Here is a 16,578-nt window from a genome sequence, read left to right on the forward strand (position 1 = left end):
CAGATTTGTGTAGCCATCATCACGATCAATATTAGATTACTTTCATCAGCTCCCCAAGAAGCCCTTTAGCAGTTACCTCCTGCTCCCCAAATTCCAGTCCCCTTCTCCATCCTGAGGCAACCACTAATATACCTTCCATCTCTGTGGATTTGAATATTCCGGACCTTTCATATAAATGGAATCATACATTATGTATTCTTCTGTGACTGGCTTCTTCCACTAGAAATGATGTTTTAAAGGTTCATCCATATTATAGGAATCATTACTTCATTCCTTTTTATTGACAAGTAATATTCCATTGCGTGGATATGCCACATTTTATTTATTCACTCATCACCTGATGAATTCAGTGGTACTTTTGTATAACCACAGGAACATGCAGAAGGAGAAAGAGCAGTGCAATGTGCTGATGACTTTATGGGACAAAAGCCTTTATTGCCATGTACTGGTCACATCCACAGAGTGTTACACACACACAACAGTCCACTTCTCATTGCAAATAAGTATGTTGCTATGTGATTTAAAATACCAGTCTCTCTGAGACTTACTAACGGGAAACAGTGTCTCCAATGCAATCAACTTGCATTTATAAATGCAATGACATTTCTATGGAACCGAGGCCATGCTCTAGATGGGCGAATTTGCCAAGGTAAATGCCACCTTCAGTCTGGGTGGCCAGGTGGCCTTTCTTGTAGATACCTTTATTTTCCTGAACTAGGGCGTTTACCCAGGTTCAAATATATTTTTCTATATTGCTCATGGTCGACCAAGGACTCTGTCATCTCAATGGCAATGAGGTCACTACAGTGACCAAGGAGTCCTGGAGGCCCAGCAGGCCAAAAATGCAACATATCAGACTAGAGCAATTTTCTCTGGAGCACTGGCTAGAGACGGAGTGTCACCACCTCAGAAGTGTGCACTTTGAAGACAGGGCTATATTTTGTCCGATTGCTTTGATTTAGTTTAGATCGAATAACAACTATTATTAAAGAAGGGCACGAGAATGCCACTGTACCAAAAATGCTCAGAGTCTTGTAACTAGTAGATTGGTAAGTAAGACCTGGGGATCGAACCCACAGCAGAGTGATTATAGTTAACAATGCTGTGTTGTAAACTTTGAAGTTGCTAAGAGACTGGGTGGTAATTGTTCTTGCCATAAAAAAGAAATAATAATTGTGTGACCTGATACAAATGTTAGCTAATGCTACGGTGGTAATCATATTGCAACATATAAATTAGCAAATCAACATGTTGTATACCTTAGTCTTAAACAACGTTCTATAACAATTGTATCTCAATAAGAGGATAAAACAATCTTTAATGAGGAACAAAAAGGTATTCAGGGGAACACGGGTTTAGAAAGTTTAAAAAATATGACACGAAAAAAAAATACTCCATGGGCAATAAACCCCAATGCCTATAGGACCAGACAGGAAGAGCCAGTCACATGGAAGGATTGGAAGCCACTATCTCTAGCTGGAGAATAGAGGTCAGCTACATTTTTAAATTATATGCTAACAACGTTAAACATGAATAATCAAAAGCTGGGTAAAAATATACTTAGACATTATGAAATAACCCTGCAAAACAGATTATAAGGCCTGGTTGAGATCCAGGGGAACAAATCGGGGATTGATTTGCCATTCCTAACTTAGCCTGAATATGAAGTCAAATGGACCTTATAGGATGCTTTCTACACATATAGCAAAGAATGACTCTATGATATCTTATGGATTTCTGATCACTTTATTGGAGAGAGTTTATACATAGAAGCTCATGGGATATATTCCAGTTTGGGGACCATCATGGGAAGAGCATCTTCCCTGTGTTTGGTGCCTTTGCGGATTTGTGGCTGAACAGAAATCTCCCCCATTCCACCGCTCAAACAGCGACCTCAGGACTTTCTGTTCCGAATCCACCAAATGCAAAAGCGACCAGACAACATCGCCTCCGTTCCCCAAGGGCTGCTCGTTCAAGTGGCTGCCCTTGCCAACCCTGCCTGGGCCTCTGCAGGTCTGTCGCAGCTCCCCCTGCAGGTAGAGAGAGGAAAAGGGGGCCAGATTCCGCAGAGAGGAAGAGGGAGGAGCGGCCACCGCCGTGAGTAAATCTTCATTATCATAAAAAAGGGAACCACGGTTTCACTCTCCCCGTTTTTATGATGAAGTAAAAGAAAATGGGAAAGAAGAGCGAGAGAAGAGATTGCTCAGTAAATGGCCTCAAACCCAGCACGTGTTTATTTAAGCGTCTCTGTGCAAACATAACCCTGGGTGTCCGTTAAATCAGCAGGCATGTCAGTTGGCACTTCTGGTTACAGACCATTTTACGGTCATACATCATTCATAGCCGTAAAAGCCATTTGCCCTCTGTCACCCAACCAATCAGGATCCAGCCAAGAGGAAGCGGAGCAGTAGCCTGGCAGTTTTCTCCAGGCTCCTCTGAATTTCCTCAACCTGGTTCAGCAGAATGTCACAGAAAATTAACTCTCCGGGGTTATTAGGGACCCCTTCCCTTCCCCCTCCCCACTAAGAAGCAATGCCTGATTTCAGGCTAATATTTACCCCAATCACAAGCAACACCTTGTGACGTCCGGGGTAAGAGAGCAGTGGGCATTGTACGCAGGCCCGGCACAATACCCGTCGCCTTGAACCACTCGAGTGAAGGTACGCTGCTGGGGCACGGCTGGCCATGCCTCTGCAGTTCACTCCTAATGCTCACTTTGAGCAGATTTGAAATTGATGTCAGTGTCTAAGCCACCCAGTGGGTAACCTTGATCCGCCCTTGCTTCCCTCTTGCGAGTTCACATTTTTTCACTCCTCGCCTCCTCACTTCTGTTATCGACACAGAGATGCCTGCCAAAGCCTTATGACCGCCTCGGGCCTCGCAAACCATGCATCTTTCGGTTCTTCCCAAATGCCCGCCCCTCTGGGTTGGTACTTCGCTTAAAATGCCTCCCCACGTCTAAAGGGTCCTCCCTTTGTATTTATTACTTCTTCACTCTTTCTTGGTGCACACCTTCATTTAAGAATGAGCCTCAACGGTCGCCACCACCGCAGTGGGCACCTGGACAGTCCCATCTGGTCGCCCCACTCCATCTCTGCCCGGGTATCCCGCGTGGCTTCTGGCCTCTCCAGTCGTAACAGGCTAGGATCAATTTTCCAGTGGCAGCTTGGAAATAATAGCGCAAAATGTATATTAATACAGAAATATATTGTGAAACTGTCCTTAAACAAACAAATGAGCCACTTTAAAATATTACTGCTATAAATGACCATGACAGTCGCACAGCACATATAATAAAAATAACTGCTGAGGAGAAGCTGCTGAATTACTATAGTAATAAACCAGATGTGATTATTATCATTTAACACGGTCATTGAATACCATGAATCCCTGAAGCCATTAAAATATTTATGATTAAACATTTGCTATTCCTTATAACAGAACGTATAGTTGGGTACTAAAAAACTGTTAAAGTATTATTTCAGCTAATATATTCCAGTTCTATAATGGAGGTCAACCAACATTGCCTGAATTCTTTAAAAGAGGGATGAGCAGGTGCCTCTCCGTATCTGGACATATTTCAGGATGTCTATGCTGGTATTATATACTCTCAGGGTCCTGGGGAGGGTGTATCAACTCCATGCTACTAAGGTAAAAAAATATGTTCCTATTCTTTATACTCATGAACAGATGTGGGCTTGGGGGCTGTTCTGGTCATTCTTCTAGCAAGAAAGCAGATGGAGCAGATGCTTTCAAAGTCCCCTGCTCATATCCCCATGGCATTTGTCTTGAACATTCCCCAGCAAGCGTATCTCCACCAAAGGGTGTCCATTCGGCCAGCCAGAGCCTGCAGTGCCAGGGCATTAACCCCTCCCCGGGAGCAAAGGTTGGCCCTGGCGGATAGGGTTGGGGAAAAAATATCTCGGCCAGATTTATGGACGTCCCTCTTTTTCAAACTCTGTCCTTTGGCTGTGCTCTTGACCCTCGTTGACCTCCTGATGATTGTTTTCAGTTATAATTTTAGTTCGGTTACATACAAATTGGGTTTGTTGGGCTGAACAGAAATGTTACAAGCGGTGTCTTCTCAAATTTAACTAGAGACACTTCTGCCCCACAAGGCCAGTCTTCCAGAGTGTTTGCTGCTCCCCTCCCTTCCCGTTTCTCGGCAGTTCCAGCTTCATCAGAGGATGAGGGTTGTTGCCAGGAAGGGAACTCATCCATCCACGGCACGTCCTGGTGATGGCCCAGGAGTGGAGAGCTCCATGCTGGAAGAGCTGAATGAGAATTCTTCGTCACTATCGCTCGAGGCTGACCTGAGTGTTTTAATTATTCATGCTACCAGAATTGGCTATTTCTTGTTAAATGGCTACCAACAGCAATCACCTTTCCTTATATCTTTAGAGACAAATATTTTCCAAGAAATAAGATGCTTGAGTTGTCTGAACCCTGCCAATGGACAATGTGGTAAGAAACAAAAATGTGGGATTTTTGGAAAGAGGTCTGTTCCTTACCTGGTGTGTGCATATATATATATATATATATATATATACATATATATATATATACACACACACACATATATATACATATATATATATACGGGCATGTATATATATGCACACACACACATATATGTATGTATATATATATATATGGCACATTATATAATTCTTTCACACTTTCTAGCTTGCTAGCAGCTTAATTTTCTCATATGTGAAAGGACTATAGCAACCATATAAATTGGTAAAATGTATATAAAGCATTTATGTACAGTACCATGTGAGTAATAGGTAATTAATAAACATTAACTTATTAAATGATGAATGAATGGTGAATTTACCTACTATGAAGCTCTTCCACAGCATCACGGTGACAGCTCAGTTCTTGGCAGAGATATTACCTATTGGGAACCCATTTGATTCCCAGCATGTCTCTCTCTAGCTTCCCATCATATGGTTTGGGCAGTGCTATATATCTCTGTCATGTGGGTTCCATATTTGTCCTTATACTCCCAAGTTATATTTGTATAGGTCCATCCCGTTCTTGCTGTGGTTTCACATTTGTAGGTTTAATAACCTGGGCAGCTGTCTGATGTATGTACAGGAAAACTCACAAAACCTCAGAGTGGAATAAAAAACATTTTCGAAGACCCCTGCTGGCTCAGTCAACCCTAATGAGCTATTAGATCATTAGAGACTCTTTGCCATCAATTAGTCATTAGATCAGCAACCATTCATTGATGACAGGGCTCTCCTACTTAAAGGGATAGTGCTGTTAGAATGCAAAGGAACCATTGCGGGTGTCTCTGAAACTCTCAAAAAAAAAAAAAAAAAGTAGCACCATGTGGTCGTTTCAAGTCTCAGTTACTCCAGAACCTAAAACAAGGCTCATTTAGTATGGCTGCTTAAATTTTTCAGGTCACCTTGACTTAGTAAAGATTTCCAATGAAAGAAGAATAAAGGCTTATTATAGTTTATATGTAGCCATGTAGCCCAGGGAGGGTAGAATAGGCTTAAAGGCTCTTGTCCATGTGTTGTGGGAGTATCGTTGCCTTGCTCATCATTTCTGTGACTTTCTAGGGCCTCATGTTCTTGGGGGTCTTTTCCTCCAAAACCTTGTTCCTGCTGACCTCTGGACCTGTCTTGGACCTCAAGGCTGCTCTCTTCTCTGGCCTGTGGCCACCAAGACACCTGAAGGCCTGCAATTAGTACTCATATCATGCACTCATAAGGACCTATGGTGACAATTCCACGTGTGTGCATGTGTGTGCTCGCAAATGTTGCCTGGTAATCCAGCCTGGCAGATAAGTAACTGCTAACTAAGAATTGATGTTGGACATCATTTCAGATAATAGTCGCTCCTCGTAACCTCACCAGGGTAGATGTCTTTGCCAGCTTTCCTCCTAAACATCTCCCGTCGGCTCTTCTTTCTCCCTCAACATACTCTTTCTCTCTCTCTAATTTTCAGGCTGCTCCCAGAACCTCAAAATCCCTCCAGTGTTACTAGGCAGAACCATTCACCACTGTCTGGGACCCAATCTGAAGGCAGTCGATTGGCCCATATAAGTATTTGCTAAAATGAAGACGGTTCTCTCCCCTAAGATGAGTTCTGCCGCAGCTCAACTAACAGGTGACTTTCCCCAAATATTTGTGTGTTTTTTAAAAAAATTTTTAATGTTTATTTTTGAGAGAGAGAGAGAGAGGGAGAGCATGAGCGGGGGAGGGGCAGAGAGACAGGGAGACACAGAATCCGAAGCAGGCTCCAGGCTCTGAGCTTTCAGCACAGAGCCTGCCGTGGGGCTCAAACTCACGAACTGGAAGATCATGACCTGAGCTGAAGTCGGACACTCAACCGACTGAACCACCCAGGCGCCCCTTTCCCCAAATATTTGTAACATTTGTGTAAGTAATCAAAGATCATGTGCACCAGCGCTTGACATGTTTTCAGGAATTGCGTTGGAGAACTCCACTACCCACACTGCACCCACCATGACATAGCACTTCCTGGAATGAACCAGGATCTCTTGTGGGTGGGTTTTGTCTGACGGTAGCTGAAGCCAAAGTTTGTCTCTGTTGGAATGCATTCCTGAAATTATAATGAGCAAATATGATTCCTAGTGAATAAATATGCACTTAAAAATGCTTCCTGGCTATCTTTAAGTGAAAGTAAATGGTATTACCTTTTAAACTAGTAAGAACACTTTGGAGGAGCATTCTTCCAGGGCACCTAGGTGGCTCAGTAGGTAGGGCATTCGACTTCGGCTCAGGTCATACTCTCAGTTTGTGGGTTCAAGCCCCGTGGTAACAGCTCAGAGCTTGGAGCCTGCTCTGGATTCTGTGTCTTCTTCTCTCTATGCCCCTCCCCCACTCATGCACCTGTGAGCTCTCTCTCTCTCTCTCTCAAAAATAAACAAAAATTAAAAAAAAAAACAATGAATGAAAGGAGGAGCATTCTTTGGCTGGGAATATCCAAGACTCAATGGGGAGGCTGAGGGCCCTTTTGAAGTGAGCGGAACTGAGTCGTCAAATCCTTTCTCCCATGACAGAAGCTGATGTTGGATAAAGGCTCAATTACTAGTCATGTTTACTTCAGAAAGCCTGTTAATTTTAGTTCATTTATCTTCAAATTTACTTTAATGCTCTATAGACCACATTGTTGTTTAGTTCTTTCTGTAAAAGAAGAACTAGAACTACAGAGTAAAGCTTGTGTTATTTATTTATTTATTCATTCATTCACTCATGAATGTTTATTTTTGAGACAGAGAGAGAGAGTGAGTGCAAGCAGGGGAGGGTCAGGGAGAGGGAGACAGAGGATCCAAAGGAGGCTCCGTGCCAACAGCAGAGAGCCCAATGTGGGGCCCGAAGTCATGAACCATGAGATCATGACCTGAGCCAAAGTCCGACGCTCAACTGACTAAGCCACCCGGGTGCCCCAAAGCTTGTGTCTTTTTAAAGGTGAAATGGTTCTCTGATATTCATTTTTGGGGGAATCCTGGGATGATACCAAGTAATAATGACATTAATCACTTTCTGATTTTTTTTAACCAAATTTTTACTTTATGTGGGGAGCCATGCAGAGCCCTATTGGACATTATCTCACTTTTTCTCATAGCTCCCCCATGAGGCAGGGTGTGTATTACATCCTATTTTATACTGGAGGAAACTGATCTCATTTCACCTACATCTTACTTTTTCCAGAGGCTTCCCTAGCTTCCCCTATTACCATGCTTGTCACATTTTACTATAAATGTTTGTCTGTCTCTTGGCCCCAACAGATCAGCGTTGGCAAGAATCACATCTGTGTTGTTACCTAATTCAGTGTGCCTAATTCAGTGCCTTGCATATGTTAGGTGCCTAATAAGTATTTGCCTACTGGCTGGCTGGAACAATGAATCAGCCTAGAGAGGAAGAGTAACTCACTCAAGGCCATTGGTAGAAAGTGGAACCAAGACTCAGATCCATGGCCCCTGGACCGTGGAGCCCAAGCTCTTAAATGTCATGTAGCAATTTCCTCCATCCCATGCCCAACCCCAACACAAAAACAACATGTTGATTTGAACAATAATATCTTTCTTGATGCCAAGGCACACACTTTTAGTCTTTGTGGAAACGTGAGCTCGTTAGCAAAGCATCTTTTGTCACTGGGGAAAGGCACAATTCGTCCCTGAGTTTACCCCCTGCATGGTGTGCTGTGAAAGAGCCCCTCATCCTTGGTGTGCCCAGAGGCACCCTAGCCGAACCTTCTCCAGATCACGGTCAAAGCTCTGAAATCTGTTTAAGACTCCAAAGTCTGGCCTTGGGAAAGTCTTAATGGTCCAAATACAAAGGGGTGGAGTGGGGTGAGATGATGCAGAATTGAGGGTGGTGGGGGTTGTGCAGAATTTCTTTTCTTAAATGAAAAGCCCAAATAAAATAAATAAATGAAAACATAAATCACAGTGTCTTCTCCGGGCTCCTGGCTGGAGGAAAACAAATTAGAAAGGGCTTGAATGAAAGGAGTATTGAAGAAGCTTGACTTGAATTAAGTGGTTATATATTTTAAAAGCACTTTTGTTGGGTCCTGTAAAAATAGCAAATAAAAAGGTAGTAATATCCCCTGACTCTGTGAGGCAAATACCAGTAATAAAGTAAAGTAAGCTTGGGTATGTGTATATGTGTGTGTATGTGGGTGGGGTGGGGGGGGGCTGCAGAATTTAAGAGTATAAACTTGAGTAGAAGGGAAAAAAGTAAAGCATTTGGGTTAGAAACACTTTCATTTACCTTTAATAATTAATGACGAGGTGCTATGGTTTCACATAGATACCGTGTGTCTTTCTAACGCCATTCACTTTCCTCTTAAAGTGGCCCTAAATGAAATTTAAAGACATAACTTGATTTTTTTTTTCTTTGACAGGCAACCTACAAGAGTTATTTCAGGGCTATCGAATGGTTATAATTTAGGATCCATTTTACAATCCCTCCATACCTAGGCGGAGAAGACTTTCACAATGAAAACTGTAGCAAGCACCAACCACAGCCAACCTGCAGTTCCTTTTTGACCCGCCGTGTCGTTATTAATTGAAAAGTTAACATCAACTGGACAGCATAGATACTTTTACAAATCTATAGAGGCTTGAGCCGCGAGTCGCACACAAACGGTCATGGAGGAAAATAACACAGAAGAAGTTGCCAGGAAAGAGCTAAATGAACTTTCTCCTTGTTAAGAAATGTTTAGGTCCTTTTGTTTGTAAATGGCAGGTGGGTGGTACAATTCCAGTGTAATTTCAGAAAGCCATCTTCTGAATGTAATAAACATGTCTGCAATAATAGGATTCAGAAAATCGCAAAATGCATTCCAGAAACCCTTTGATTGTGCATACAGAACAGAGGATTTAGCTATAATTGGCTATAACACAGTTATGGACGGCAAATGACACACGCCGGAGCTGGGTGATGTAGCAGCTCTGATTAGCGACGGTAAGGTTCAGCTGAACATCGTGAATAAAACAGCAAGTGCATGGTGACACAGCACCTGCCCTCCCTCCCTTCCTCTCACCCACCTTCCCTCCCTCCCTTCTTCCCTCTCTTCCCGCCTCACTCCCTTCCTTCCTCACTTTCTCCCTTTCTGTTCAATTGAAGCCTCATAACTTAGACTAGAGAACTTAGTTTGTTATTACCCAACGAATCACATGTCAGCCAAGCCTTCCTTTTCTTCAGAGAGTCCCAGTTGTGTGGAAAGGGGAAGTAGGAGCCCATGGGGAATTGACTTTTTGGAGAACTGGATGCAATTTGAATCAAGAATTATAATAGGAAATAAACCATTACAATAAACAAGGAAACATGTACACAATTACTTTCACGGCGTAATTTTATTCACTCTCGTTGAGAAAATAAAGAGATAATACTGACCGTAGCACCTGGGTATTTAATGCAAACTGTAAAATCTATTATATTAAACAAAGTCAAAAGCAATGTGAAAGATCTTGAATCTATTCAAGGCATGCACCTCATTACAGACTTAGCAAATTAAAACACAAATAGGATTAGAAAAGAATAATGTAACAATCTCCCACCACGGTCCCTAGAGCATTAAGTCATAAATTGGGTTTGCATTAAATTGTGCCTGCAGTATTGAATTCAGGGAAAGAGCTGTAGGCTGGAGATAAACCATGCTGGGCTACTCACCAACTTTGGCAAAGCTATGTGTTTTCTGAGACGTGTAGTAAATTTGTTAGACTATAGCAGGTCTACAAAAAATGAGCACTTCATATCTTAATTAAAAAAACGGCAATGTCACGCCATATGTGGCTTGCAGAGATGTAAATGCAGACAAAAATCCACACGTGAAACAGAGCTCTGTTACCCAGGTAAGTTTAAAGCCATTTCACTAAATGCACTGCTTAATACTAGAGACAGGGTTCGTGCGTTTTAACTCTCAACACCGAGTTTTTGATCAATGTTGTTTTGTTTTAATTTTTGTTCGCAAAGGAAAGAAGAAGTGGAGAAAGCGAACCATCCTCTTTAGAGAACACATGCGGGCTTGTAGACTATTCAAAGGAGTACTCTCTTTCCATGTGACGATTAGACCTTAACTATTCTGGCTGATCTATAGAAAAATACATGTGATTTATTTTGAAAAAGCAAGTGAATGTACTTAAATTAATTTTTAAATGATGCAGGTTTTTGAAAGACACTGTCCACTACAAAGCTTGTTCCTTCCGTTAGGGGTTTTACTCTCTTTGATCTGCGTCCTAATCCTTTGTATGAGGGAGACTAATCAGGAAAAGAGGAAGCTGTTCAGCTTATTGTATGGCCTCATGTGAATTCCCATCCGTTGCCTCTTTGCAAACGGGCAGGCCAAATGCAAAAAGTCGATGGTTGGTCCTGTTTCCTCAGGGCCACTCTCAGGTACAGGACTCTATTTTATTTTCTCTGACTTCCTAAGGCTGCTATGAGAATTCCAGAAAATAGGGAGTGTGACTTCCCGTGCTCAGTGGTGTGCGGGAACTTTTCCGTACTTGAGAGGATTGTTTCTAGACCTTCCTGTTAGGGGAAGTCCACATATCTCCTGGACAATTCCTTTTCCCTTCCTTGTCTCTGGGCTCGCATACTCCCTTCCAGGAGTGCTCTGACCTCCAGCTGCTCTGACCTCCAGGCGAAGGGTTTCTACATCACACTTAGTAGCAGACAGTCTGTTTCAACTGGCATTGTATAGTTTTAAAAGCTTATTTGAAAGTCTAAATGGCTCCCATTTTGGCTTTAGTAAGACAAATATGGGCAAAAACACGCAGTGCCCCTTAAGTATGATGGATACTCAGGACCCGCTGAAGTTTCCCGTAGCCAAAGTCTGGCTCATCATCAGGGCAATTTTTCTGCTGCGTTATTTATGTGGTGGTTTTTCTTCTAATTATGGCTCATGATGGCTGTTAGTGTTGAGCAGTAAGAGAGCTAACTGCATTGTACTGCCATTTAACTCCGGCCCATAAAACGGGTGATAAAGCTGAGGGCTTAAAACCAAAACAAAACCCCCCAAAACGTAACTTTCTGTGACAAGCTCACATCCGCTTCTGCCATCCCGAGGCTGGAAACCTTCACGGAGGAAGCACACGGAGGTGGGTGACTTCTGAGGCCTGGGAACCTCACGTTTCACTCAGGCTTCACCCTTAAGTAATCCTTTATTGTAGACAAAACAACCCCCGACCTCGGATATAATTAACACATGCCAGGTTTAATCAGAACCAGTGCGCTTGTTGTTTGGAAACTAATGAAAGCAAATAGATGTTACTTAACACCATAAATAATGAAAGGTCCTTTGTTATTCTCAATTTTGATTACTATTTTTTGATGGTAAGACACATGCTACTTGGTGCGTGCATAAACAAAGAAGATAAATGGCCGGGATGAGAATGAGTTGTCCATAATCTGATTAAAGCGATAGGGCTGGCTCCTAGGCCAATCGCACAGGGCTTAATGATTGGGTTGTTGTTCTTAATATGTCTCGTGTTCACTCTTAAAGAAATCAAGAAAAATGTTAAGAGGTTGCTGATATTTTACCGGTGGCGTTGGGTTGTCTGTCGGAGATTCTGACAGGAAAAGAACATTCTCTGTGCCTGGAATACAATGTCCAGCCCTGTATACTAATTTGCCCAAATGATATTAGGAAGCCATTCAAGACCTAAATCTGCCCCAATTCATTCACTGTGGTGGCACACACAGCCATCGGGGATAAGGCAAGGACAGGCTTGGTTTTACGGAGGCTACGAGGCGATAACATAGCTGCAAAACGCCACTAACCTTCTGTGTGGTTATTTCCTTTTTCTTCTGGACAGAACACTTCTGGATTTCAGTAAAATGTCTACTAGTGTTTGCAAGGGAAGTGCATTATTTAAAAGCTTGTGGCTACTCCAGCCTCTTGGGATATTAGGGAGCAAACGTACAGTGATGGTTGAGTTCTGTAAGAGCGCACGTTGGTGGACTGTGATGATTTCCATCCCTTCATTTAGCATGAGTTCTATGGTCTTGTGTGTGAATGCACATTTGTGTGTGTGCGTGTGTGTGTGTGTGTGTGTGTGCACATTCACACATACCATAACTCATAACCGAGTGGTCCTGCAAATTTAAGTCGGTCTGAGAGAGAGGTCCCACTAAGTGCACTGCCTGCCAGATACAATCATGGTGGAGTCTGGAGGTGTCCTAATACATTTAATTTATTTTTTATTTACTTTATTTTATGTTATCTTATTTTTTCAAGTGGGCTTCATGCCCAACGTGAAGCCCAATCGTGGGGCTTGAACTCAACAACCTGGAGATCAAGACCTTAGCTGACATCAAGAGTCGAATGCTTGGGGCGCCTGGATGGCTCAGTCGGTTAAACATCTGACTCTTGATTTCGGCTCAGGTCATGATCTCACAGTTACGAGACGGAGCTTCATGCCCAGTGCGGAGCCTGCTTAGGATTCTCTCTCTGCCCCTCCCCCATGAGTACTCGCGCTCTCTCTCTCTCTCTCTCTCTCTCTCTCTCTCAAAAAAAGGTAAATTTAAAAAAAAGAGCCCAATGCTTAACCAACTGAGCCACCCAGGCACCCCCGTTTTAGGATTTCCCTAATGCCATTCAGCCATTAAGTTCTTTGTTGCCTTTGAAACTCCAAACTGGACAACTGGATTTCGAATGAACAGGAATTGGGATATTCTGCCTATTTTATTTTATTTTTTTTTAAATTTTTTTTTTCAACGTTTTTTTAAATTTATTTTTGGGACAGAGAGAGACAGAGCATGAACGGGGGAGGGGCAGACAGAGAGGGAGACACAGAATCGGAAGCAGGCTCCAGGCTCTGAGCCATCAGCCCAGAGCCCGACGCGGGGCTCGAACTCCCGGACCGCGAGATCGTGACCTGGCCGAAGTCGGACGCTTAACCGACTGCGCCACCCAGGCGCCCCTATTCTGCCTATTTTAAACCAGCAACGCAAATGAGTCTGAATATTCTAATTTCAATTCATCAAATATATGTTGAGAGCCCACCGGGCACTGGTGTCTTCTTTTACAGACGAGAAAGCTCAGGCTCAGAGAGGTTAAACAACTCCCCCAAGACCCCTAGCTGCGTGGTCAAGTTAGTAGGTTGGTCTCAGCTTTGAACAAAATCTAGCTCTCGGCTCTAGTTTCTTTCTACCACCTTGTGTGTCTCCATCAGCAGTTAAATCCCCGTGTTTCAACAAGTTTTAACTGTCTCTGGTCTCTTTTCTTGATGGGGTCTATGAATCCGATGGAAATAGTCGGCTGGCCCCGTCCTACGTAGGGAGAAGCAGCAGCTGACAAAGGCCTCAGCGACTTGCTTTCTGCACCGCGGTGGTTGGAATGTGTGTTCATGGCGCTTCTCGGTTTCCCTGGTGGATCTGCATCCTCTTCCCCTCACAGACCAGCCTTTGGTTCAATGGCTTCCCAAACCCCACAGACTAAGGTTGGCCTCCCAGGGACACAGGAAAGGACACGGGGGTGGAAAGAAGAGAGACAGCCAGAACGCGCTAATCCTCGGCCTGTCCGTTCCAGCCTTTTCCTTCTCCTGCCCGTCCCCTGTGGTAGAGCCACGTGGTCACACACTGGGACCCCCGCCCAAGGGCAGGGAGAGGAAATAAAAGGAGATGAAACAAAAGCACAGCTGTGCTGTTTATTAGGCCTTTGGTTTAAAAAAAATGATGGAGAAAGAGGTTGGAACTAAGCTGCTCTCTTAGAAAATGCTGGCGGTGATTTTAGTGGTGGGTTTTTGGCATCCGAATGTATTAGCTAATGTATTTGAATACAATGAGCTATGCAGTGCGGTGGGGTGGAGAGGGCCTGAGGCTAACCAGCAGGTCTTAGTAACCTTGGGAAAGGCACCTCACATCTCTGGGTCTCAGTTTCCTCTTCTGCACCAGGTACACAGTGAGCCAGGCCATCTGAGGAGAGCAGCGAAGACTAGGGCAAGTCGCCTAGTCACTCTGTTCATGCATGAACTATGTGACCAGGGGTCAGTGACTCAACCTCTCTGAGGCTTAGTTTCCCCCTTTTGTGATACGGGGATAGGACATCTACCTCGGAGGGCAAAGAAGTTTAGCCTGGCTAGTGCACAGACAGCTTCCGGAGAAGGTATTTTCCCCAGATCTGAAGGAAGGTCTGGTGAGTGGGATACTTTGAAGGCAAGTGCGGGAGGAAGCTGATCTATGAAGTACAGGCTGGGAGAGGCCTGACCTTGAGGTGGGCGGTGGGGCTCTGAGCCACCCTTCTGAAGGGAGGACAAAATAAAGTAACTGTTGGTAGCAGGACAGAAAACAGGACGCGTGGATGCCAAGCTTTGTTGGAACATGGCCTTGGGGTGGAAAAGAGAAATCTTGGAACACTCCCGCCTCCTTGCCTACTGCTTTCCATTTCTTAACTCTTTATTTTTAATGAAGATGGGAAGGTTTAGGGCTTTGACAGTTCCATTTATTTCTACCATTTTCATCTAAAACAATACAATGAACAGCAATTATTTCCACGCGGGGTTTCAAATGCAGCTGGATAAATGTCAGTATTAATTAAACATGTTCTGTGTCTTCTGTGTTGTCGCTTCTGTTTTGGACTGTCTGTATTTCTCTGTCTCTACCACCAGCTACCAAATCAGTCCTCTCTCCTTTTTCCTTCTTGTCCTCCTTTTTCATCCTCACAGTGGGCACAGGAAAACACCAGATAAGGACCCAGCTGAACTGAAGGGGCTGAACCCATGAGGAGGAACCCCACGCATGAAAACGCCCATAGGAGTAAATTCTCCCCAGGAAAGCACATGGAGGGTCCCAGTGAAGGAGAGATGACACCTTCCATTCTCGAGCTCACTGTCTAAGGCCTCCAGGCTACCAGCTGGGGTACCCAGCTGTTCCTCCAGATATGGAAGCTGGCCTGTCCCTATCAGTGCCAAGCAGGGCACAGAAGATCTTGCCCCCGAGCAAGGGGAATTTAATGACTCCCCACTTAAATCCTTCCCAGGGTTCCTCAAGTATCACTCACCCAGTATAGCTGGGGCTCTGTGGACACACCGTGTCCCCACCAAGGAAGCAGGAGTTGTCTGTGCATAATCATGGTCAAACACTGATATGTGTTTGGGATTTGCTTCTACGGGATGTGTTTTGTGTTTTGTGTTTTTTTTTGTATGGGTTTTTTTGTAGATTTGTATCAAATCTATGTCCAAAATGAATATGGATCTCTTTTATAAGTAAACACAATAAAAAAATAGAGTGACAGAAGCAGAAAGGAGAAGGGAAATTACCAAAAAGGAGCAGAGGTGTTCGATAATTCCAGACGTCTACGATGAGATCATTAGAACAGCTAAGCTCTGAGCTGAGGCAAAAAGAAAAATCTGGGGTTACATAGTGTGTATCATCTGAAAAAAAATCACATCTTTTTTTTTCTTTTGCTGAACCACTGCTTTCCTAGAACAAACTCAGAGAAGAATTTATTACCTGGGTCCTTGTATAAGTGCTTGCTGGATGGCCAGTTGAACAAAGCCTTCAAAAAGAGTCTTAAGAAAGACAGAGTGTGATGTGGGATATTACCCCTTTCTGAAAGGATGGCAGAATTCGGATTATGGAGGCCGACCCGATATTTGGACAGTACCTTTTATTTATTTATTTATTTATTTATTTAAAAAAATTTTTTTTAAGTTTATTTATTTTGAGAGGGAGAGAGACAGACAGAGAGAAAATGGGGTAAGGGAAAAGAGAGAGAGAGAGAGAGAAAGAGAGAATCCCAAGTAGGCTCTGCACTGTCAGCACAGAGCCCGATGTGGGGCTTGAACTCATGAACTGTGAGATCATGACCTGAGCTGAAGTCAGACGCTCAGCCAACTGAGCCACCCAGGCGCCCCTGGACACTACCTTTTAGATTGGATTTAACACTACCTTTTAAAAAATAATCACTTTTGGAGCACCTGGGTGGCTCAGTCAGTTGAGCATCTGCCTCTTGATTTGGGCACAGGTCGTGATCTCATAGTTCATGGGATTGAGCCCCGTGTTGGGAGTCTGTGCTGACAGCACAGGGCCTGCTCGGGATTCTCTCTTCCTCTCTCTCTGCCCCTCCCCTGCTCTCTGCCTGTAA

The 16,578-nt window shown here is 43.7% G+C and overlaps 1 long non-coding RNA gene across 1 annotated transcript; it reads left to right on the forward strand.

Annotated features, from left to right (window-relative positions):
- The first annotated feature begins 4,637 nt into the window (after positions 1-4,637).
- LOC122488022 lies at positions 4,638-9,828 on the forward strand. The gene is made up of 2 exons (XR_006298536.1): positions 4,638-6,129; positions 8,893-9,828. It is a non-coding gene; the product is annotated as an uncharacterized LOC122488022 (long non-coding RNA).
- Positions 9,829-16,578: the final 6,750 nt, after the last annotated feature.

Source organism: Prionailurus bengalensis, chromosome A2 (genome assembly GCF_016509475.1).
Source record: "Prionailurus bengalensis isolate Pbe53 chromosome A2, Fcat_Pben_1.1_paternal_pri, whole genome shotgun sequence".
NCBI classification, from domain to species: Eukaryota; Metazoa; Chordata; class Mammalia; order Carnivora; family Felidae; genus Prionailurus; species Prionailurus bengalensis.